This window comes from Pavona decussata, unplaced genomic scaffold (genome assembly GCF_977016875.1).
Source record: "Pavona decussata unplaced genomic scaffold, jaPavDecu1.1 SCAFFOLD_89, whole genome shotgun sequence".
In the NCBI taxonomy this organism is placed as follows: Eukaryota; Metazoa; Cnidaria; class Anthozoa; order Scleractinia; family Agariciidae; genus Pavona; species Pavona decussata.
In genome coordinates this window covers 1,432,722-1,457,910 of record NW_028145506.1, presented here as the reverse complement: position 1 = coordinate 1,457,910, position 25,189 = coordinate 1,432,722, and the positions used below count along the sequence as shown (strand labels likewise).

General features: G+C 40.4%; 1 pseudogene across 1 annotated transcript; it reads left to right on the top strand.

Moving 5' to 3' along the window:
• Positions 1-24,819, top strand: LOC146474479 (uncharacterized; annotated as a pseudogene). The gene is made up of 13 exons (XR_014866164.1): positions 1-101; positions 4,186-9,895; positions 10,113-10,269; positions 10,810-13,237; positions 13,771-13,933; positions 14,495-14,773; positions 15,307-15,698; positions 17,249-17,560; positions 18,494-18,811; positions 19,378-19,608; positions 20,136-20,457; positions 20,909-21,037; positions 22,438-24,819. The product of XR_014866164.1 is annotated as an uncharacterized LOC146474479 (transcript).
• The last annotated feature ends 370 nt before the right edge of the window (positions 24,820-25,189 follow it).

Here is a 25,189-nt window from a genome sequence, read left to right as displayed (position 1 = left end):
AGGAGTGACTAGGAATTTGATAAACATTTCTCTGGAGCCAGTACATCCAACATGGATGAGATAATCGAGTTAGAGGCCAAGGAATGTCCAAGTGAAACAAGGTGGGTACCTTTTCTCAGCTATGCTATGCACACTTACAAAGCATTACTAGCAATCGACTTTGCGCAGTAGCACTTAATGGTTACATACACCGATTAATCGGGCCTACTTGGTCAAATTTCACAAAGAAACAGATTGAGCGAACGAAATTCGGCCCCATTCATACTGTGGCCGTGCTACAGAGTTTTCAATTTAGGCCCCGCGCTACGTCAACAGAAAAAGAAATGCAAAAGGAATCCTGCATGAGGACGAGGTTACCCGGTGATCTTGAAATCTCCCAGACAGCTCGTATCCTTGCAACAAACGAGCTCTCACACAAGCGGTATGTGAATCAATTACAATGATAAACAGACCGTGCTGTTTACGATAAACCACAATCATTGCCAACCAATAATGGCTAACAATCCATTCACGCATTAAAACCTTCTTTGTCTCTACCAACTGTCAACTTATGGAAAAAGTTACAAACAACAGTTAAGAGCAACTTTCTTTTTCGTGTCCGTTTGTGCTGTACAGCTTTATGCTATCATTTTACAAGTGGATCTGTGTTTCAGGAACTCCTGGATTAATATGGTCAGTAGTATGAATTGCTGAAGTTTATATTGACAGACGTCAATCATATTCGAATCAATGTGCAAAGGTTTCGAACGTGGAGATAACAAATGTCACACAACAGTTGGAAGCATGAACTTAAATAACAAACGTTTCGAAGCGCTTTCTCCACGTTACAGGTCGTGAATTTTCCGGGGCACGAGTTAGCACTTTCTTGTATCTGACCCTCGTAGATTTCCTCTTCAGACAGCGCTTTGTTGCTCTAATAAGACATTCAGGGCATCCTCCCCAGCTGATTACTCTGAATCCAACTGCTTATCACACAATCAATCCACCCTCAAGAATGAACATTTTTTCTTGTGTAATGTGATGGCTTCAGAACACTTCATCTAACGAAAAATCGCTTAAAAGCTTCCCAGGAACGTTCTACTTCCAATTTCGAAACAAAGTATAGATGAATCCTACGACTCGCAATACACGTGTATAGGACGGTGTATTCCTGGTTCATGTTACCACTCACGTTGTACACTTCCTTAACATGAATATGTTCAGTTTCCTGCTCTAACCGACTTGAGAATGCAGACTCGCCTGATTATCAAACTTCAGGTAGTTTTGCGGTGGGTGCGTTTTCCATTTGGTCAACCTTCAAGTTTCTTGCATACTTGCGTTTTATGTCCTTAACTGTCCTTTTTCCCTTACCAAAACATGACTTGGAAAGTAACTCAATCAATGCCATGGTGCCTGGGTATCACCGATAATTATCCCTTGTCCTGGAGTTTTTTAGTACTTGAGTGAAGCATATCCAATGGAAACGATCTCTCCGGTTCGCAAAAACCGGATTACATTGTTTTGCTCTATGTTTAGTTTCCTTTAGTCTCGATCTTCAATATTTTTTTGGGACGTATATGCGTACTGGCGCACGGGTGATTTCGCCCCTTGGCAATTTGAAATTGTAGATCGTCACAGGCTTGCTGGATAGCCCGGCTTTTGTTTTATTATTGTGTATTCTGGTTGCCAAGCTAGTTGCCTAAGTTCAGTTTGCAACAGTCGTCATAGATTTTAGCCCCAGAGCAATCATAGGAGTACTTAATGTCTGTCTGATATCACACGTTCTTCGCATGTAAACAAGACAAAAAGGAATAAAACAAATTGATTTTGAATAAAATAAAAAAGTGAAATGACCTAAACAATGCCAAACAAACAAATAACGTAACCAGCCTGTTTTGGCTACGCCAAAAAGGCGGACAATCTTAGGGAATGGTCAAAACTACTATACTTGAACAGGACCCACCAAACCACAACTGTTATGGGTACGCTTTAACTTTATTAATACATAAAAATGTGACATTCAAAAATTTCGTTTCAGTAACAACTAAAACTTTCAGGTGTTGCTAAAGATACTCAGACTCAAACCCGACCAGTTAGCCAAATCAATACTTCAATGACCTTTTTATGAAAACAAGCTACAGAAGACTCACATGAACGTCTATTTCCGTGTTATCTTTAAATAGACAGCAGGCCTGCAACAGGTCGCCCTTATACAAATAAAACATGCGTCATTCTTTGGGTTATCAAAATGTTTACCAAGTGATAAAAACCAGGGACTTCCCCTAAATCAGACGACTGATTAATTGCAATATCCCGTTTGTCTAAGGATCACGCAAGCAAAGCGAACATCGATCATTCGAAGCTACGAGCGCGAGATATATTCTCTAAGGTTGCTTTCTCTCGCAGCCGTTCTGTGTCTCGTCACGCAATGCTCCTCCTCCCTTTGCAGGAAGGAGCGTTGCGTGACGAGACAGAACGACTGCGAGGGAGACTATGTGTAGGAAAGACGACTAAAGATGGGATAAATGCTTTGGCTTTGGGCCATTATTCAATGGTTGATTGGATCTTGTATTATTGGAATAAATACGCTCACTATAACAAATAGGGCCGAGAGCGCATGTATAAGCAACAGCCTCAAAAACTGGCAGCACGCCACGCCTGAAAAAAATTGGCTTGAGCCAATTAAAAAACTGGTCAGCGGCTAAGAAATAACATGGTGGACGATGAATATATTAAAGTGATGGACCTCCTGTGATGGACTTATCTTGCCACATGACAGCTTTAATGAAACTCCTACAGCGTTTTTATTACGATCAAATTGGTAAGAAATGTTTAATCTTGCGTCGTGGAGAAATTTCAAAGTGATAGTTATCTTATTTCTTGGTCATTCGTTTATGACACGTTCGATGGAAATTTGGCCGTGTTAGTTCGAATGTCGCAAGACGGCAACTTTCACCTCTCATTTGTGGAACAGAACCTGGATTGCCGCCAAACGTTTTAGTAGATTTTCACAGACGATGGATGGAACGTTCCACAGATATGTAGAAAATCCTGTGAGTACGAGCCACTTTTGCTGTTTAATCCTCTGAACTTGGGCTAAATCGCATATTGCGATAAGTACTCAAAAAAGATAAACTTCGTGCCCTCAGATTTATTACGGTAATTAAAGTTTATGATTACAGTTAAACATATTTAATACAAACGTGAAGGGTCATGGTTTATAACTAGCTAATTAGGAGGTTTTGAATGATCTGTATTCTCCAGAACTAACAGTTGCAAGTCTTGTAAAATTTACGATCTCGCTACTGGGTTTCCAGCACAGCCCGGGGTGCGACCCGGGGGTGCGAAAAGTTCGAGTCATAAAAATATTAAGAAAGTAAAATTTCTCCGTTCGTATTTCATATTTGTTACCTACTTGCCAAGAGAAGTTGACGGAACAGTTATCAGGGGTATCTGTTTTATAGATGAATTAAATTTGAACTAAATTTGAGCATCTTGGAGATCTAGTCGACTGTGACAACTGACCGCTCAATATAGGGTGACCGCTTGATACGTTGATACGGTCGGTAATGACAATGTCGAGCAAACTACACGAAACACGTTCGATCGGCAGATATTTGGAATGAACTTGAATGGCCGTAAGACAGACTTTTTCCTCTAGCGGGTGGCTGGTCAAGCAAAACACGCGAGTAAACCCGACACGCGCCCGGCGGCGGAAACGTGACGCTCGAGGTGCGGGCTAGGAGCCGATTCTCACGCGCGTTTATGTTTTGCCTAGCTTGAATAAATGTAAGGGGAGAACGGCTAGTTATAAAAGCTACCTCGGGATCTAGATAGGGTCATTGGACATCCAGCACTACAAATTTCACATACACAGAGGGCAGAAGGATAGGAATAAATGATTTTCAATTTTAGTGTTACGCCACCTTTGAAATCGAAACTAAATTGCATGGCACAAGACTTTCGTCAATTAAAATTGTCATACCACGGCGGTGATTAACTGATTTGTAATTAAAATAATCGATTATTTAACTCGAGGCTCATGGAAAGTGCTTTTTTCGAATACCTCTTTCTTATTACCAACATCATCTGTGTTACTGGTTTTAACAATCATGAATGTGAGATCAGGTTATGAATTACATGCTCGCACAAACATTTCCAAAAAATGTGCGTAAAAAATCTAATTAATCGTGTCTTCGTGAACAGGTCTTGCTCCATTCATGGGGCAAATACAAGACGTCGCCTTGGTTGTGGCTCTTCTACAAGAGGGCAAAGGACCATCTCCAACGGAATCCTTGTTCTTTACGAGAAAGCGTTTGAGAAATTCGGCTTTTTACTAGCTCGCAAAGCAACATTTCTCCTGCTGGTTTTTCTGACAGTTACTGCGGCAAGCTTCCTGGGTTTTCTTCGTCTAAGGGTTGAGCAACACTCCAGTGACCACTTCACTAAATCTGATGCCCAGTCCAGGAATGATCTGCTTCATGCAGCTAAATTCTTTCCACTTCTCAAAGCTCGCCAAGAGCAGATTATCATCTCCCCTAAAAACGGCCAAGACATCCTCAGTGAAGATTGTTTGAAAGAAGCCGTTCTGGTACACCAGACTGTTACAAACATTAGCGGCTACAAAAAGTTATGCTTCAGACAGCTGTCTCAACAAACTACCAGTGAAAAACTCGCCGAACAAAATTGCGTTATTAGTAGTCCTTTGGAGCTAGCTGGTGCAAATTTTGAACATTTGAACAACCTATCTACCATCCTGGCTCGTGAGTGGACAAATCCCAGGACCGTACTATCTACTCGTCAATCATTCCATTCTTCTTTCAACGAGATGGTTAGCAACTTTCAGATAAACACACAATCAGATCCACTTACTGCCCAGGCTGACGCCATTCGACTAATTTACTTTATGAGAATGCCAACGGATAATGAAGATCATGAAGTTTTCAACTTTGAAACATCTTTTGAAAGTAAACTTTCATCAATAAATCACCGGCTAAATTGTGCTACGCTCTCCTTAAGGACTCGATTAGCAACAACAAATGCTATTCAAAACGTCCTGAAACCAGAATTAAAGCCACTTTATCTCTCAGCTTTAATAATGGGTCTTGTTGCTTTAATGGTTATATACTTTACTTCCTACAATCTCAGCTGGTTTACAACAGTCTTACAGATACTGTTGTCTGTTGTGTTACCCCTGACGTGTGCTGCAGGCATTCTTTCAAGTGCAGGCATTTCTCTTTTCCCAACAACCTTGTTCATTCCCTTTCTGCTGTTGGGAAAAATAACATCAGACGTGGTTCTCGTCTTAACAGGATGGAAGCAGCAAAAGAATCTAAAATCACTTGAACATCGAGTCAGCAGCTGCGTGGTCAGAGCGGGGATTTGCCAAGTGTTCTCAGCGGTTTGTGGAACATTTCTGTTTGGAATTGCAATCAAGTCTTCATTTGAAGTTATTTCAAAGTTCTTCCTGGTTGCAGTTGTAGCTTATCTGCTTGCTTCGGTTGCATCTTTGATAGTAACTGTCTGTTTATTATTGTCTCTAGAGAAGCAGTTGAAGTTGTTAGATACTTCATGTGCGAGGTCCTGTGAAAGAAGTTCACCATTTACCACAACGCCAGGGCAGGCACTCATGAGCCAACTTATCCCTAAACTGAAAGTTTTTCGTAAGAACGTCAGTCAGATACTAACGTCACGTGTTAACAAAGTGTTTTCTTTCTTTCTCTTGGCCTGCATCTTCTCCTTGAGTATGTTGTCTGCGTTACAACCAGGAGAGAGAACGAGTACCATAGCGAGCCTTGATCGAGAAAATGACAAGTTCAACAAATTCAGAGAAGCACAACAGAAGTTCTTTGGAAGTGAAACTGATCTTAGCATCGTTTTCTCTGAGGAGATTGATTACTCACAAGAGACTACGCAAAATCAAGTAGTAAACGTTTGTAAAAGGCTTGGTGAGGCCTCATACAGTCACAAGGAATCCGTTTGTTGGATGGCAGATGCACTACAATGGGAACAAGATCATAACTTGAGCTGCTCAAATTCAGAATTTCACAGTTGTTTGAACTTGTTTTTTAATCAATCAAACAACTTCCCTTTTAAACAAGACGTACGTTTTAAAGAAAATAACCCCCAGCTTGATATTGTTGTATCTCGTATTCATGTCAAGATGGCACAGAACAACGGCTTTAAAGAAGATAGAAGGTCCCTTGAAGAACTAAGACACGATTTGTCAACGCTGTCTTCCCTTCAAGCTGTTCCAGTATCGGATACATTTTTTAAACTTGATGACCTGTTTTCGTTGGAAGGAGAAATAGTCTTCGATCTCGCAGTTGTCACTGTGGTACTCTTTGTACTGTGTTTGACCTCAAGCTCATTCTTCAGGATCAGTGCTTGCATAACAATAACATTTATATTTCTCGTCTTGGAGACAGCAGGAATTATGAAGGTGTGGCGAATTCATCTGAACCACATCTCCTTCATTTCATTGCTTTTCACAATTGTCTTGGCCCTAAACTTCAGTCTTCAAGTCGCTTATTCTTTCGTATTATGTGAAACACGGGAAGTGAGAGAACGTATGAACACAGTTTTATGCTCCTTTGCATGGCCGGTGCTTACTGCAGCGATGTTGGAGATATGGGGATCTATTTCACTGGGGTTTATCTATCCAACTCTGCAAGACATTTTCTTTCGACTCATCCCTCCGGTCCTTGTTCTTGGTGTGATCCATGCTTTTGTAATCTTGCCGCCGATGATTACGTTATTGTTCGGTTTAATGGATAGTTTTGATTCGCCAAATGAAGAGGACATAGAAATGAATGGAAAGAATCCGGTAAAACCGCTTAAAGTAGTGGGAGGTGACTCACCGCAACGGAGGCCGAAGCTTCCAGGTATATCAATCGTTGGCATTGGATGCAGGTTCCCTGGAGCCAATAGTAAGGACTTGTTTTGGAATCTACTCGAGCATGGAAAGAGTTCTATTAGTGCGTTTCCCCGAAATAGGGACCGAGAACATGAAAGCTTTTTACATTTCTATAATCCCCAGCGTTTTGTTAGTGGACGTCTATGCACTGTCCATGGCTCCTACATGGAGGAAATCCAAAATTTCGACAACGAGTTCTTCGGTATATCTACTCAGGAGGCTCGTGGAATGGATCCTCAACAACGGATTCTCTTAGAAGTTGTGTATGAAGCAATTGAAGACGCTGGAATGAGACTTGAGGAGCTTCAGAAGTGCAAAACAGGTGTCTTTGTCGGGCAGATGAATCTAGATTACGGAATTCTGGTATCAAATACATCAAATTATCATAACATCGACCAGTTTTCATCTACTGGAATAACAGCCTCTATTCTCGCAAATAGAGTGTCCTTCTGTCTAAACTTTACAGGTCCAAGCATCGCAGTTGATACAGCATGCTCTTCGTCCTTGACTGCACTTAAACTTGCATTTGACAGTCTGCACAATGAGGATTGTGATATAGCCATTGTTTGCGCACCTAATATCGTGTTAGACTTCAACAAACAAATTGTATCCAGCATGGCAGGTCTTCTAGCACCTGACGGCCGCTGTAAAAGCTTCGATGCTTCCGGAGACGGCTATGGAAGGGGAGAGGGCTTTGCAGCAGTTATTCTGAAGCTTTCCCATGCTGCTGCAAGTGACAGAGATGACGAATATTGCGAGATAACTGCCTGTGGAATGAATAACGATGGCCAAGATGCCATACCAATGACCGCTCCGAGCTCAAAGTTGCAAGCTGAACTAGCAAGGACGGTTTTAGAGAGGTCTGGTGTAACTGCGGCTGACGTGGGCTACGTTGAGGCACATGGTACTGGTACTGCCATTGGTGATGTGATAGAGGTTACTTCAATTGCAGGGACCTACACACGTGGAAATACAAACCCCACACGAACACTGAGAATTGGATCAGTTAAGTCAAACCTCAACCATACTGAATCAACTTCGGGCCTGGCTGGAATTATTAAGGTCGCCTTAATGATTAAGAAGAAAATGCTGGTGCCAACTGTTAACGTGCACACATTGAATCCAAGAATGAAGTTGGAAGAAAAAGGAATCATTATTCAACAAACCAGCGAGCCTTGGAACACAGAGAATGGGAAACCGCGCATAGCTGCTGTGAACTCCTTTGGCTACGGCGGTTCAAATGTACACGTCATCCTTCGAGAAGTTATAACTAAACCAACATTTGAGGAAGAGAAGGTTCGGCATCGCAGTCACATCCTCACCATCTCTGCACGCTCCCAAGAAGCTCTGAAGAAGATGGCAGGGCTTTATTCCAAGTGGCTTAATGATGGCGTCGAAGATATGGATTCATCGTTCGTAGAAAACCTCTGCTTTTCAATGAACGAGCGTCGCAGTCAGTTCCCCCACCGCTTGGCACTGTCTTTCGAATCTATTTCCGAGGCGTCCAAGGCCCTTTCAGACTACGCAGATGGATCCATCGGGTGGGAAAAGATGGCTTGCTACGATGAAGTGAAGTCTTCTAACACTAAACTTGTGTTCTTGTTTGGAGGACAAGGTTCTCAGTGGTACGCAATGGGGAGACAGCTTGTTGAAGCAGAGCCTGTTTTCAAAGAAAGCATTTTAACAGTCAGCAGATTAGTTCAAGATTTAGGAAAGCCTTGGTCACTTATAGATGAACTCATGGCATCAGAGGACGAATCGAGAATCGCAGAAACATTCCTCTCTCAACCGACCACGTTTGCTGTACAGTATGCGTCCGCACAGTTGTTGAAGTCTTGGAGAATATATCCATCTGCTGTTCTCGGACACAGTTTGGGTGAACTTGCAGCTGCGTGTACTGCTGGAATTATCACCCTCAAGGAAGCTGTTCAGCTGGTCTTGACTCGGTCTACTCTCCAAGATCAATGTCCCAATAATGGGGGTATGGCTGCTCTTGGCATGTCAGAAGAAAAGGCTCGAAACATGCTGATCGAGCTGAAGTTAAGCCAAACACTTGAAATTGCCGCAATTAATGATGCAGATAGTGTGACAGTGTCTGGTGATTCCGAGTCAATTAACGCCCTTGGGCAGCATTTAGCCATTCACTCAAAAGATACTTTCTGGCGTGTCCTTGGGACAAAACGCGCATTTCACAGTGCGCACATGGAGCTTATAAAGAAGCCTTTCCAGGCAGCCATAACACAGGTCAAGTTGAAACCTCAGCTATCCAAGATTCCGATGTACTCTACCGTTGAAGGTAAGATCGTCTCAGGTGAACAGTTTAACTGCGATTACTGGTGGCGCAACATTCGCTGTCCAGTCCGGTTCCAACCAGCAATGAAGAACATGCTGAAAGATGGCTACACACAGATCATCGAGATAAGCACCCAACCGATTTTAGCCCACTACGTCAAACAGATTGCTAAGCAAGAAAAACTTGAAGACCAAGCACGACCAGTTGTCCTGCCAACTCTCCCTCGTAAACGAGTGCCTGTCAATGAACAGCATAAGTTCTTTCTCCTGAATACAGTATGCAGATTGTACACGACGGGATTTCCCATAAACTGGACCTTTGTACAGAGAAATCCGTCAGCCAAGTTTATCCGCTCGCTAAGCTATCCATGGATGGAACGTAGTTTTTGGTACAGGAACCATCCTCCTCGAACCATAATCCTTCCTCTCGGTAAAGACAAAGACACTAAGACCAAGACACACCCTTTTTTAGAAAAGGTGAAAATGACCGACCTGTGTTCAGGCCTGCACTGCTGGGAAACTGAAATTGATCTCCATCGCTTTCCAAATCTGAGGGATCATGCTCTTAAGCAGGGAGGACCCGTGATGCCGGGAGCGGCCTATTTGGAAATGGCATTTGCGATGGCGAAAGATCAGTTCGTGGACGTGGCTGGGCTGGAACTTAGTGATGTAAAGCTCTCGAGCCTTCTGACATTGCCCGAAACACAGGTGAATAAGTAAAGTATACGAATCTTAAAAATACTACGCATAATAGAAAATGATTAAGTATAAAGAAAAGCATCCCACCGTGTCTAACGTGCCCTTGTAAATCTGAATTTGTTTTTCATACTTCGGATTATTTTGCGGGTCAGTCCCTCTATGTCGTCAGTCGTCAGGTCTCAGTCGTCATTTCGACTAAAATTTGTCCTTATCTTTTCTTCTATAGGTTCGTTCTTTAAGACTACGTATTCTAAAGACCAAGAATATTGGTGAGGCAAAGTACGACATTACAAGTATTCAGGATGATCATTCCGAGGTTAATCTGAGCAGCGGGACAATCTCTGTGGACCTCACGTGCAAGCAGAAGATGTGTGAGAGAGAAGGTACAATTTCCCCCTATAGATCACCATTTCTATTTCAGTGACATTAAGCAAAGTAATTATTTGCAGTGAAGTCTACTTATTCTCAGGGTCTCGTTAGTTAAACTTAAAACTTTATCGCAGACTGACCAGCCTTGTCCCATTTACATTTACAGCTTTCCTTCGCGCGACACTACGATCACCAAATTACCTTATCTATTCAGTTGATAAAGAAAATACTTGTTACCACTCCCTGATCTAAACAGCGCCACATTTTCTTAGAAACTAGTCCCCTTACAAGTTTTAATGACTCGACGGTGTTCGTATTAGGTCTGAACACTCATGCTTTCAAGTAGTTCATGAAGACACAGTTACTCCAAAGTTTATATAAAGTTAACAAATTTCGTCGTTTTAGGATAACGTCAAGCTGATAACTTGTGTATCCACATCTTCCAGAAAGAATTTCCCCAAAATTTCATATTAGGGATGGAAATTGGTCTAAGGATGGTCAAACACTGTATACATCAATCTAATTAGCTACATTTTTGTCTTGTTTGTTTCTAGCTTCCGACGATGTTGGCAGAGCAATACAAGAGCGGATAACAAACATGAACGAAATGCCAATAAGTCGGTTCAAAGAAATAACAGAGATGTATGGTTTCAAGTATGGACCTTCCTTTTCCATCATCAAGAAGGTCTGGGAGCGCGACAACGAGGGGCTTTGCCTGGTTGACATAAGCGAGTCATTAAACATGGAAGCAAAAATGGGAAACTATTTTGTCCATCCTTGCATTTTAGATGCTTGCCTTCAATCCTGTTTCGTTCCACTGGGAAGCTCGTTAACTGGTGAAAAATCCGTTGTGCCAGTTGGTTTCAAAACCGTTACCCTCTATCACGGGCCAATAAACAAGCGCTTGTACTGCCACGTCGTCAAAGACGAATTTGAAAGTGTCAACGTGACGCTCATGAGTCCAACTGGCAGCGTTTTGCTAAAAATGAATGACGTCCGAGTTACAGAGTTAACAGATTCACCACGACAACTTCCCTTCGCTGAACTTAAGTTTGAAGTCCAGTGGATAGAAGATGACCTAAAAGGCAAAGGTGAAAGCACTTCACATTTGGCTTGCTTGGTACTTAAGAACTCATCCAGTTTCTCGGAAAGTTTAGTCGCAAGACTTCAAGCTCTAGAAGTCCATGTCATTACCGTTGACCCACCAAATAGCAGCTGTTTTAACGGAGGAGCCGAAGAAGCAATACAAACAGCCCTTGCAGATATGCCACCACAGAATTTACCTAACCTCAGAATTATCAACCTCTGGCCTCTGGAAGCATCATTTCTTCAGGACAATTTCGAAGTCATCGAACAAGTACAAGGCCTCGCCTTCAACAGTTCCGCGTTCTTAATCAAGCTGCTACTGGACAAAGATCTGGGTGATTCTCGACTTTTCCTCATCACCGAGCGTACACAGCTGTTGCATGATTGTAGTACGTCTCTGGAGAGAGTGTCCATTCCATGGGGAGCGACAGTGTGGGGACTGAGGCGAACTGCAGTTGTTGAAGAATTAAATATGAGAGTTACAGCAGTTGATTTGTGCAACAAAGAGGATCAACAAGAAGTAGATTCCTTGGCAAAAGAGATCCTCGGTGACAGCGTTGAAGACGAGGTGGCTTTTCAAGGTAGAAAACGATTCATTAATCGCTTTTTGAGGTCAGAAGTGCACCAGGAGAAATCTACAATAACAACCCGTGAAGTCCAGAAGAAACTCAGATCACTTTACCTGTCAACTATCCCTTCATCAGGAACGCTTTGCCTGCGTGAACAGAGCTTTTCAAAGCCATTGCACTCGGAAATCGCCATAGATGTACATCATTGCTGGACCCCTTCACAATCACTATTTGAATTATCCAAACCAGATGGATGTGTCTTTGTAAGTGGAAAAGTGACTCGTGTGCCAGAAAAAACCGATCATACGTTTCGTATTGGAGACGAGGTGTGTGGTGTCATTCCTTCTGGACGAGCTTCACGTTCCATTTTAATAAAAGGCAACAACACGTTTCTGAAACCAGTCAACCTGTCACAGGAACAAGCTGCATACATTCCTGCGTTCCTGGCATTAGCTTCTTACTCTCTTCAAAGAGCAACGTCGGGCGCAGAAAACCAGAACTTGCTGATACATCAAGCCAATCGCGGCCCTGGTCCTGCAGCAGTCGTCCTTGGAAAAACATTGGGTCACAGGGTTACTTGCACTATTTCCAACACTTGCACGAGGTCCGCAGAAACTCTTCTTTTGGATTTGGGCGCCGACAGTGTGACGCAGCAGTGTTCCTCTCAAGGTAACAGTGATGCAATTGACCAGTTTGACGCCGTTATCTTCTTCTCTCCACCATCTCCAAATGCACTCAATGAAAGTAGTCGTGTCCTCAAGAAGAGAGGAAGACTCATTATTCTGAGTTCTCAGTTTGAGGGTGACGTTGTGTTTTCGGCAAGCAAAACTGTCGAGTATGTGAGAATCGACATATCAGACATTCTTCAGTCTCCGCTGGCATTCGAGAAGCTAACTATGCAAAGTCTTGAGATTTTGGAAAGTAAAGGAGTGCTTACACAGCTACTTGAAATACAAATGGAGTCTCTCAGCTTAGAAGCATCAATTAAAGCTGTAAACGGATCAGTTGACAAAGAGACTCGTCGAAAACCTGAAGTAAAAGAATCCACAGACATCTCATTTTCAGTTCTGTCGCTCGCAACAATTGAAGAAGCCATCACGACATTCCATTGTTTCCGCAAGGCTTAGATGAATGTGGGTTGAAAGACAACAGGACCTATTTGGTTGCTGGTGGATTGCGAGGATATGGATTCGAAGTAGCTTGCTGGATGGCAGAGAACGGAGCAAAGACCATAGGAGTTCTAAGCCGTTCCAAGCCGTCAGACACCAAACGTCGAGAGCTTCAGCATATTGAGAGGGAAACGGGTGCTAAAATTTATGCCTTTCAGGTAGGTTAAGTGTATTTTCTTGTTTTTATGTTAATTTCGCCGTCTTTTATCTTAGATTGTTTTAGCTAAGGGGGTTTGAGACTCGGAGAGTTGCGTACATTAACCAGCCCTTGGACAGGATGCCAGTTTCAATACTGGCGTACCCCAACACTTCATTACTCACTTATATAGCAGAGAGTGACACCACAAAGCAAAAGCTGATAGTTATAAACAGAATGCAACCATGCTTGGTATATGACAGAAAATGGAGCAGACAGCCACATTAGCTCTATAAGCTGCTTCTGTCACCCAATCCACCGTGAATGAGTAAATGCTGATTGGTTCATTGATTGACTGAATGACTGAAGGATTCATTTGTTGATTGAATCTGAAGTTTTTTTTGCATGGGCAAAGTATTTTAAGACAAGGACTTCCCTGAAAAGATTTCTTTGTGTCAACCAACAGCTTTTTAGAATTTCGAAAAGCTTTGTTCACTTGTTGAGCTATCTAGCTAGATCTTTCAGCGTGACCCAACTAATGGCATTTTTTCTCAGGTTGATATATCCAGTCGAGTACAAATGTCATCTTTCAAGGAGCAGCTTCGAACCCTTCCAAGTGTGGCAGGCATCGTGCACACGGCTATGGTTCTTAGAGACGAATTCCTTAAAGATCTTACATTTGAGGCCTTCACTGAGGTCATGGGCCCAAAGATAAAAGGCAAGATTACCAATCACTGTGATTGGCCATGATTCACTTACCTTACCTTGAATGGAAGGTTGTCGCATTTTCTTTTGTCGAGAGTTATGCTCAGTGCGGATCATGCATCATACTAGTGTCAAATAGAGCTTTAGTCCTTTTTTCTTTTGTTAAAGGCAAACCTTTAGAAATTTGTAGATCAATTTTTTTATCCTCGTAATGATGTGATATATTAGGAAAGAATTTCTCATGGACAGCTCAACTTTTTAAGGAACTAAAAAGGTGCTAGTTTGAGAAAGGTAGCATAGAAGAAGAAGAACCTTTATTGATTTATACCGCTAAGGGTAGCCCCTTCAGATGCAAAAAGCTGTCTGTTATCAATGGGATCCCTGAGCACAACAATGTACTAAAACTATAGTATACATATGCATTAAACTAATACTTTAAACTAATACTTTAATACTTTGTAATACATATTTCTGTTGAAGATGTGATTAATTCATTGCTCTTTCTCCCGCTCTCTTTACCACTTAGGTTGTTATTCTGGCTTTAGTTAGCTGAACTGCTTTCGTTTTCCTTTAGGTTCTTATCTGCTACATCAAATGAGTTTGGAGATGGATCTGGATTTTTTCGTCATGTTTTCGTCTATGGCGTCAGTCGTGGGTAACACTGGACAATCGTCGTACTCCGCCTGCAACGCTTTCCAAGATTCTCTTGCCCAGTATCGCAGACACATCCTTGGTCTGCCGGGTCTTGCAATAAACTGGGGACCAATCATTGGAGCTGGTGTGATGGAAAGAGAACCTGGAGTTGCTAAATTGTTAATCAGGCAAGGATTGGGTTTTATAAATGCCAAAGAAGGTAAGCCAAATTAACGGGAAAATGGTGGATCGAACACCATGTTTCTAATATCTTTTATGACATCCGATTTTCTATCGGGAAAAAAAATTAATTGTTTCATTGACTCTTAAAGATAGCAGCTTGTAGACGTATCCTGAGTTAAATATATGTGATGAGGTTTAACTGGATGGTGGAAATGAGTATCTGAATTGTCACTCAATACCTTGAGAATTATTCCCGTCTCAACAGAGCAACAGAAGTTTCCTTTTCTCCGAGGGTAGTTCAGCACAGTTAAGCAATGAAATTTAATGATAGGTCCTTGTTACCTCAAACAGTAAATCTCAGGACTACACTCATTCGGATGATCATAATCTACGTACTTATAACATGACTCCTGGGTTCAAATCATTTACAGTTTTACATAGAGTAAAGTAAAACGGGCTTCTTTGAATCCTAACGCCTTTGGACAAGGAAGGAAAATCTAAAACGATAAGAAAGTGGCTGTTAAATTTGGACAATATACTAATTATTGATTCCGGTTTTGGTTTTGGCAGGAGTTAAACATATGGCCAAAGTACTAACTGAGGAGCCAGGCCGTTGTCAAATCTGTCTATGTAGTGTAGACTGGGCTCGATACCTAAAGCACAATGTGGGTCTACGAAAAAGTCCTCGAGTTGTTTCGTTTTCTGCCGATGAAATGAATGCTGCTAACAGCCAAACCAGTTCAGCAGAGTCTCTGGCACAAAAAATCGTCTTGGAAAAGGATGAAGAAAACAGGGCGGAGCTTGTCAAAGAGTACGTTTCCCTATCAGTGGCAGAATGGACTGGCATATCGTCACCTTCTGAAACAGATCTCAACAAAAGCTTGTATAGCTACGGGACGGACTCTGCAAAGGCCTTGACTTTGAAAATGGAGCTTGAAACTAATTTGCAAGTCTCTTTTGAGGTATGTTGGTCAGTTCCGTCATCATCATCATCATCATCATCATCATCATCATCATCATCATCTAACTGTTGCAATAACAGGATTGGCAGAAAAGTGGTAGCAAGAAAATTTTCAACTAGAAAACCTGATGTAGAGGCATTGACAAATAACGTGTAATTTAAGTTAGCATGGAGTTATAATGTTGCAAGGAATGTGTTTCTCAAACTCGGGAATAATTCATACCTTCGACCGATCAATTTCCGCCACACCACGTGGGCTAGATTAGATTTTAGACGCATACCACTGGGCAGTGAACTATTCAGATTGCTATCACTTTCAAGCACAAACGTCCGTTAATCAATATTAGTCTCATTCTACACAGAGCATTTAGAAATAGCGCCTTCTAATTAATTCAAGTCAGGTCAAATTTATTGTGTAGATACACTTAGCTTTCGTGAGACAGCTCGCCAGCTAGTTTTCAGGTATTACACACGAAAATAAAATTAAAATAACAAAACATCGTGACTATATACAAGTAACTAAAATGATAAAATGTAAAATCTATTCACATAAGAAAAAAAAAACACAATGAGTAAATCTCAACAAAACATTGTGGCCGGGGAAACTGAACTTAAGGTTCTGCTGTATCCCGACAACTAGCCGATCTATGAAAGGTCAGTTTTATGAGTGCTGACTGTTGACTTGACAAGTAAAATGTATAACAACCATCGCAAACTTTCTTCCCCGTTGCTTTGAATGTAAGTTTTCTGACCTGTCGTCCTGTCCGACTGGCTTAACAGGTATTCGTCGTCGGTCGACCCGTAGTTTGAAATCGCTTTTCAAAACGAATACTTTCTTAAGGTACGTAGCCGTTCAGACAGGACTCGATTGGCGGCGCAAAGGAAATGAAATTTGTTTCCATGCAGTGTCCTGTCGTTAACAAAGCGCAAACAGCATTGTTTGTCGGGATCTACAAAATGTAGGCAGAGAGTAGATTGTGACAAAAAGCTATTTAATGTATTCGCCTTTCTTAAGACAAATGGCGCTAGTTACAGAAACAAGGAATTGCATTACATGCTTTTGAGCAATAGAGAAGTCATATCAAAATCTTTCTTCAGAGGTTCCAAACACCGAGGATCTGATAGCATTTATTATTGGAACTTCTAATGAATCACTCGTACTTGTTGTTTATACATTGCGTGAAAAATGCCGTCTTGTTATAGCTATAAACAATTGCCTTAATAGTTGAAAAGGCATGTACTGTTTGGTCATGAACGAAATCAAGTGTGAAATGTGAATTGTTTTTATCTGTTACACGGGATGAGCAGTTCCTAGATACTTCATCAAACATACTACATAAGTTTGCCACGCAGATGTTGACAGAGTTTTGAGAGTACAAAACTTCAAGCATGCGGAAGCATGTCGTTTTTCGGAAGAGCTGTACGTACCATCGGTCCTCAGGCTTGCCAATTCACTGTAGACTTAACAGATTCTTTTTTTAGCCATAACTTAGGTTAATCATATGCCGACTTTTAAAACGGGTTAATTACAAACGACACCCTTCGTTTCAGATTTTCTACTTCATGCAGCCTGACACCACCCCACTCAAGTTGGCGCGAGATATCACTCACAAGCTAAGTGCACAAAGTGGACATTCCCAGCCATCCATTGAGCAACCTCTAGACAACGACAGCCAGGAAACTGACACCGCGCAAACAGAATCCACCACTGATACGTCTCTAGAAGCTACTGCGACCGGAAGCGAAATACAAGTTGTACCACTGTATACTCCTGAAGGCTCAGCCATAAAATTTTTCTGTGTGCATCCGTCTCACCCTTACGCGATGAATTTGGTGCCGATATCTACTGGATTTCAGGGACAGGTAAAAACAAAAAAAATGACTGACACTTATATCGTCAGCGTCGGGCTCGGCGTTATATGTGGGTTGAGTTTATCGTTGGTTCTCTTCCTTGCTTCGAGAGGTTCTTATCCGGGTACTCTGGTTTTCCCCTCTTCTCAAAAACCAACATTTCCAAATTCCAATTCGACCTGGAATCCGAGGGCCACAGGTTTGTCAGTCGTAACAGACTTTTAAGTGATACCCTAGTTAAACAAAATTGATTTATGTGTCTATTTATTTATTTATTTATTTATTTATTTTATTTGTTGTATAAATTGACGCTACATTCCACTTTTTTGGCTACGAGGCAGGGTTTTATAGGATCAAAAATGGTTCATAGAACACGAGGGAATTGTTTTACTATACAAATGAACGATTACTTAGTTTAGCGTTAACGTAATCTCACTATCCTTTGTTAAATCAAAACTACATAATTTCATATTTAAAAATTATAGAAACTTGCGTAACGCTCTTTTCCCTATAGTTAATGTAATTTTATAACTTAACGATTTTAATGAGTAACTCCTGTATCTTTTAATTTCCCTTTTGCTAATGTTTATTTTCTTTCTTTAGTGTGTAGAAAATAAATATATTCAAAATTCAAATTCAGTAACTACATTAGCAAACCCACCATGTATGTAGTTCATGCTGTATTAAAAAAAGCGAGATTATTAAAAGCTGAATTATTATATAATATAATTGCAGGGATTTGATTGGCTTAGCGGCCATGGTATATGAGCCATTATACTATGCCTGAGAAATAGCGCTCATTAAATAGTCTTCTGGTTGTTCTTGCAAAGCCTAGTCAGCAATATCTCACAATAAGTTTCTTGATTGCTTTAATAAAAAAATTATTCCACCCACGCTTGTTGGATAGTTATAGTACATGATTATTGCACTATTCTATATTTGTAGAACCTAGTGTCCTTCTATGCACTGGGCTTTACTGATCCAGCAGCACTGAGTGAGGACTGGGGTGGAGTTCGTGAACTTGCGACGCATTACGTCAAACTAATCAGCGAGGAGCAGAGCCACGGACCATACTTTCTTGGTGGATACTCGTATGGAGGGCTGCTCGCGTACGAAATGGCTTCCTTGTTGACAGAACAGAAGCAAAGTGTGGCGTTTGTAGCGATGATTGACACATTTCAGTGGTGGCCGCATTCACGGACCATCAGTGCTAGATTGGCCCCACTGCAGGAGATTGAAATGTCGCATTCTCGGCATGTCAAGGTTTGTGACAGTGTTAACTTAACATAACAAATATTAGTTAATACAGGAATAAAGCAACAACAGAATGCAAGTTAAAAGGATCTCCTAATGGGATAATCGTGCTATTATCCCTATAAAAAAACAACTTTTTGTTAAATACAGTACAATGAACTCTCGCTTTGGGGACACCTCACTATTACAGACAGAGGTTAAAGTACCAGTGAGAAAGAATTACTGAAAATAACTCCCTCTATTACAGACCCTTTCTTTTAGGGACTCCGCATTGTGATCGCAAAGGTGTCCGTTAAGGGGAACTAGTTGTGTAATAATTTAAAAAGTCTTCTCTTGAATTAAGCGGATTTAATCAGACGCTCAGAAATTGTTTTCACCACTCAAAACGACTGGCCCTTCAAGCTTCCTAAAGTTACTATTTTCTGGACAAAATGTGATCTAGCTTCTCACTTTTGATTGAATACACTATATCCGGCATATTCCTCAAATGGTAATGGTTTTCAACCAGGCTTCTGTGGCCAGGTGCCCGTTATTGTTTTCGTGGACTTAAAAAATATCTTTGAATTATTTTTTAGCATCAATTTGAAAATTACATGAGAAAGTTCGCAATTGATTTACTGAAGATTCCAGATGATGAATATCAACGCCTTCGAGAGGAACACAATCAAGACTGGGTCATAGATGAGCTGCAAAGAAGATCCCTTGAAAATGGAATAGCCGGCCCTAATTTGAGGACTCTAAGAGACTCCCTGTCGAGGAACCAAACCGTGGCCACGAGGACCTACCTGGAGTGGCAGCCACCTGAGGTATGGCACATATTTCAACAAGTACAAAAGGCAAATACCCTTATCGGGGCCTAATTGTCTACAATCACTTAAAATAGTGCGGAACGAATACTTTAGGCTAATTCAGGATCTTCGTTCACGGCTTTTGCAGTTTTTAAAGTTTTAATTCATTATAACTTCAACCACTCCGTTTTGCTGAAAATGTATCTCTATGGTCTAACGTCTTTTCTTGAGCATTCAAACACTCATTAATAATTAATGAAAAAATAACAAAAGAAATAAATGTTTAATGATTTTTTTTATATCTGATTAAGACACGGCTAAACTTTATGTCCAACCTTTTAGACCAAATTAACTCCAAATCTAAATATTAGAGCAAAAATGAGTTGATCTATATCAGAGATTTTGAAGCTGTTCAAAAAACTCGTAGCAAGTGTTTTATCGGGTCTAAAAAACACTCGGCTTCGCCTCCTGTTTTTAAATCCGATAAAACACTGCTGCTCGTTTTTTTAAACATTACTTTAAATTCTCTGTTTTTTGGTAAACAGATTCGTTACCGAGGACCACTCACCTACCTCAAATGCCAAAACACGCGTTTCTCGCCCAGTCTTCGCCCAACAGATAGCGTTGAGGGGGAATGGGGCCAGTTAGTTGATGGAGGAACAACAGTGCTTGTTTGTCCTGGCGACCATTACTCCATGAGTGAGTTACCTCATGCTCATGTGACAGGCAGTATTCTAGCAACGGCCCTGGCGTTCACTTACCGTCAGCTGTTCCCAGAATTTCTAAGACCTTCGAGGACCTTCAGCCAAAGGCGAGCCGTGGAAAAACTTACCAGTGGAATAGATGTGTTTCTCCACTCGAAGAGAGGTTACTAATTATAATCCTATTGAGTAAAAATGTAATTTTAATGAAAATGTTTAAACAGTACATTCAACCTAAAAGTTTGTTGCAAGTAAAGATCATTTGGGGATGCAACTTAAGCAATTGCGAAAGAAAGCCTGATTTCAAGGCAAACATAACTATAAAAAGGCTTTTGTAAACTTCCCTGAAAAAGAATGATTATACAATTTAAAATATCAGTTGTTGTTACCATTACGCCGAAGGGTCATCCATTGTATCAGTTTCTGGGCTGATGGGCACTTACTGAAGTCTGGCATGCGTCATCAAGTTGATGATTTCCATATAAGAAATCTGGACAATTGAAGTTTGTAGAAAATGCTCTACGAATAACGAATGGAATTATTATGCATTGAAAGTGTATTATTAGGGTACAAATGAGAAAACAAATAATTAATAATTACTTTCTCTTTTATTTAAGGAATTACAAAGCCGAATTTTGGACAACTACATTTCTTGGAAGATGCTTATCAACTCCAATTGAGATCAAAGGCGGATGAGGGAGAGACAAAGCAAAAAAAGAAAACCAAGGAAATTATTGATCTGAAAGGTAAACAAAAATTTGTGAATGTGAATAGTCCTATGCTATGGAACAGCCTTCCTAACAATATCAGAGAAACTGAATCTTTAAACACCTTTAAGAAGCAGATCAAAACATTTCTTTTTAAACGTTCTTTTTAAGAAGCTTTTTGACTCTTTTATTATTGTTGAATTATTTTTCTTGTAAATATTTATCTTGATTAGTTATTCATATTATAGTCTTTGTATATTTTAGGCATTACTGTTGTCTATTATTTTCATGTATTGTTATCACATATCTTACACGTATTATTATTGTAAAGCGTTATTGGTTTCTTAGTAGAAATAACGCTATATAAATAAAGATTATCATTATTATTATTATTATTATTATTATTCATTTACAAAACTTGCCGTGTGAATACTCTGTTTTTCGGTTATAAAGTGTCTGCGTTGAAGTGACCTTCTGTTATGTTGGAGAATGAGTTTGCTTATATTCTGTGAATTTCAATAATAATTTCAATAATAAGAACTGAAATAACTTGATATTAGAGACATGTTATTAGCAGTTTAGAGTTTCGTGTAATACCGTCGTTTTGTTGTCATTTGAGACTGAAAACAGCGAGGGCGTCAGGATCTCCGGCCATCTTGAACGCTGTGGCAAGCTGCCAAATGTAGAAAGCGTATCAATGCTAATCTCAGAACACAGGCATACATTATTTAAATTTACAGATACGCATAGTTACATAACTAGTTTTCAGGTCCTTCAGATTCATGAAACCTTCGTAAGTTAAGATCTATCCCAAGTATTGTTTGTTAACAACGGTCCGAGACTGTTGTTGTTATGCCAACAATTGGCTTTTATTGAGAAACAAATACCTAAGACCCATCTCAACTTAGGGGGATTTCATAAAAACTGGCCCCAGAGTGACAGTGTTTTCTGGTGTGACATTCCGTTTACCGAACTTGGTCGTTTAACTTTTGGTAAAGCTAAAATATTACTTCCTTCTTAATTCAAATTCGGAGCTCCTAACGAGAATTAGGTCCTTAACACACTTGATTCTTTGCTTAGAGATCCCACTTCCCCTTTAGGCTCTCTCAATAAAGCCCAAACCAACACTCTAGAAATTCCTTTACATAAGGAAGTCCGCTCTTCTGTGTCCCCGAATTGACTGAGGGCCTAGTGTACGGTTGCCAAGTGTATGCTCAAACAGATATGCTAAGCTCCCGGCAACTTCAGCTCCAGTAACGGATGAGCAATGGATTTCCGTACGGCCTCTTCAATACTTTTAGAATTTTACCAGTAGCTTAACTTGGTTCTGGTTAAAAAATGCAATGGCTAAAAGTGTTTAAATGATTCACTTGCACTGCTTTAAATTAATCCGTGTATAAGTTCTCTTACTGTGATGTCTGTTTTTTACCTAATACCAGAGCTCCGCATGGTCCAACCAGGAAGATTTGTCTCCAGTGCATTGAAACATTGCGGCCGCAAGCGGAGAGTGGGAGCTGACTATAGTGGAAACCTGGGACAGATTGCTTCTGTCATAACAAACAGACGTGTTTACAACTTGGAATTCACCGATTATTCCGATTTAAAAGCTTTTTACAGCATGATAGAAGCTGTTTTTGGAATGACACTGTTTTCCACTTAGATATGTGGATACTCGAAATACGCGTGTCATATTTTATCATTTGACCTTTTTTTTTAGAGCGCTTTCCAATTGCACGAGTGTCATAAAACCAAAACCAAAGTAATTACTCTGGTCAATCGCAATAGATGTAAACAACACAACGAGCTAATCAGAATTCGAAGAAAATACAAGTAACTGGCGCCAAGCGCGGGAAAACGAGTGCGGCCGAAAGACGATTGGTTTTGGTTTTTCTTCTGATTGGTTTGAAAAGTGGCGCGAGTTTTGTTAACCAGTCACAGAGCGTAGTAGTACAAAACCAAAGCAAACGCGAAATTGCTTTCGACACTCAATTGAAAAGCGCTCTATCGTTTCTTTTAGTTAACTGGTAATGTTTTGTTTTGCCCGTTTCATTGGCCTGACGCGTTATTGGAAAGGTACGAACGGGACTTGACGAGGTACCATACGAGGTACTCACTTAAATGACCCCACAGCATATAAATCTGGGGGTCAGGAAATAGTTCAGGGTTTTTACTTTCTTGTGAATCTGTGTTCATCTTTTATGATTCTTAGGCTTCCTCATAGCGACGTCAAGCCGAAAAAAAAAAACATAACTCCTCATTCTCAGGCTCGATGTCCACTCATAGACTACAAATAACGAGAAGTAACGTAGAGTGACAATGTGCCAATACAACTTAAAGAAATCATTTCACTTAGAATTTTCATTCCATTTGCTCTCGAGAATCTTGAACATGACCGTCATGTTATGATCATTGTTTGCTTGCGAAGTCCGAGAAACAAACTGGCCGCCATCTTGTCTTGTCTGAAAACCAGTGGAAACAGACCCCATTCTTATATGGCCACTCAAAGCATGTGTTCTGAATAGCTGTCATTAACCTCTTGTTCTGTTGATCTTGTGAGGTTCAAAAGGACAGGTGTTTTGCTAAGTTCGTTAATACCAACGAAGGATGTTGATTAATTTCCTTCCACTAAAAAAAGTGAAGGAGAAAAAAAAACCCCTCAGTTCAAAAGTTTTGAAGACGTTCGGCTTTAAAATGCGGCTTACCGTTGATGGATTGTCCAATCTTGAAGCTTTCGCACATGGACATTAAAAGGCATATTCAAAGACCAAGAAGTTGGAGAGAGAAAAGTTTAAATGATCGTAAGTGCATGGAATGTTAAACCAATTTATTGTCATCAGTCATGGTAATGGCACTTTTAATGATTTCTTTTGTACTAAACACAAGTTTCATAACATTAACAAATTGTAAATTAGACGCTGAAGCACATTGGTTATTTAAGACCTGCTATTCTTTCTTTTATCAAACAAACACGTGAGGGGCATGAGCTTGCCGCAATGAAATCCTAAAATGAACGCATATAGATAGCTGACAAAAACAACCCATTTTTAATTTATCAAATGGCATTTACTAGAACTAGCTTGGGCGCGACCAAAAAAAAACGTAACTCTTAATTTGAAAGAATCAAACGTATCTGGCTTTAGTAGGATTTACACGTTATAATTTCGGATACATGTCTCTTGCAAATGTGAATTTAACACTTCACTTTATTGTGGACGGAAAATGTCTTCTTGTGGCTCAAACTTGCTGCGAGAACCCGATGAGTGAATGGCAGTTAACTTTCCAAGAAAAATGGAAAAAAAATGTTCTGGTTCAAATGCAAAGCCTTGAAATGATACATCATATAACACTAACTAAATAGCAAGGTACTTTAGATTCTATCAAAGGTTTGACGTGTCAAAGCAAGAGTTTGCCAACGCGAGTTTGTCGCCTTGTATTTGCCGTGTGAAGGCGCCTTTAAAATCTAGTGAACAAGTGTTTGGTTTTGGGTGGGCGAGTCAAAAACAATCCAACCTCGCCCATTTAAAAGAAAATAAGCCTGTTATTTTTGAGCCCTCTCCAGACTTTCAGTTCTTTAAATATAAATGGAGTTTATAGGTTAAAGAAGGGATGTTGCATGAAAAAAATGTGATTCTTGAAATAAGGATAGATAGAATAGATTCAAATGTGACGTAGTTCTGCTTTAATTTGTTGTAGCCACTGATCGTTGATAGATAATGATATAGGGATAAACGGAGTACTGTGAAGATTTACTTTCAGTAACGATGCCAAACTTTTGAATATTGTAATCATTAATAGAAATAAAAGAATGCGTTCAAGTTCAATTGTGTATGTATACGTATGTAGCAGAATTTAAAACAGGGGCACCCGATCGACGAGAACGCAACAGAAAACTTAAAATGTTGTCTCCTATGTTCTCAGAACATTGTTGGGTCTTTTATAGAGATATTGGTATAAATTTGGATATACCTTAGCTGAAAATTGAAGTATAACAGAAAATGTTAGGAAACGGAATATTATTCCTCGAATTTTCGAGTTGTTGTTGGCTTAACGACAATGTTAACTGGCCCTTTGTTGGCACTTTGAACGATAGGAATTAGTTTTGCAGTGTTTCGAAGTTCTGTGGTAGACATTTTGCCAAGGAATGCTTTTACTGTATTTCTTTACAACCATGAACCGAATTTCAGAGTGGAT